This window comes from Penaeus monodon, chromosome 27 (assembly GCF_015228065.2).
Source record: "Penaeus monodon isolate SGIC_2016 chromosome 27, NSTDA_Pmon_1, whole genome shotgun sequence".
Taxonomy (NCBI): domain Eukaryota; kingdom Metazoa; phylum Arthropoda; class Malacostraca; order Decapoda; family Penaeidae; genus Penaeus; species Penaeus monodon.
This window is the reverse complement of record NC_051412.1, coordinates 24,239,804-24,240,174: the sequence shown is the minus strand read 5'-3', so window position 1 is coordinate 24,240,174 and position 371 is coordinate 24,239,804. Positions and strand designations below refer to the sequence as shown.

Sequence of the window (371 nt, the reverse complement as noted above, 5' to 3'; positions counted from 1 at the left end):
TTATTTTATACGTGTGTGTGTGGGGGGGAGGCAAAATTACAATAGAAAAAGAAGGCAGAACGCATTTTTTTTCAATCGTAATAACAGTTGCAAAATTAATTTAAAAAATTCTTTTAATAATATTAATGGATGTAAAGTTATGAAATTTAAAATGAAGCGATACGAAAATCAACCACGGAATGTAATATGCTTTAGCCTAAATGCCACGCACAGAATATACAGAGTATGTCTATATACGCACAGAACATCGATATATTGCTATGCTAGGTAGAGTTATAATTAATCAATACAGATTGACTAATCCTTAATTGATGATCGCAACAACTGATATTGTAATTCGTCGTCACCCTATGTCTGAAACTCACTCGTTA

The 371-nt window shown here is 31.8% G+C and overlaps 1 protein-coding gene across 1 annotated transcript in view; it reads left to right on the top strand.

The window, feature by feature from the left end:
* The window catches only part of LOC119590699 (BAG family molecular chaperone regulator 1-like), a 14,524-nt gene that overhangs the window by 2,650 nt on the left and 11,503 nt on the right, over positions 1-371 (top strand). The gene's annotated exons all lie outside the window — the stretch shown is intronic.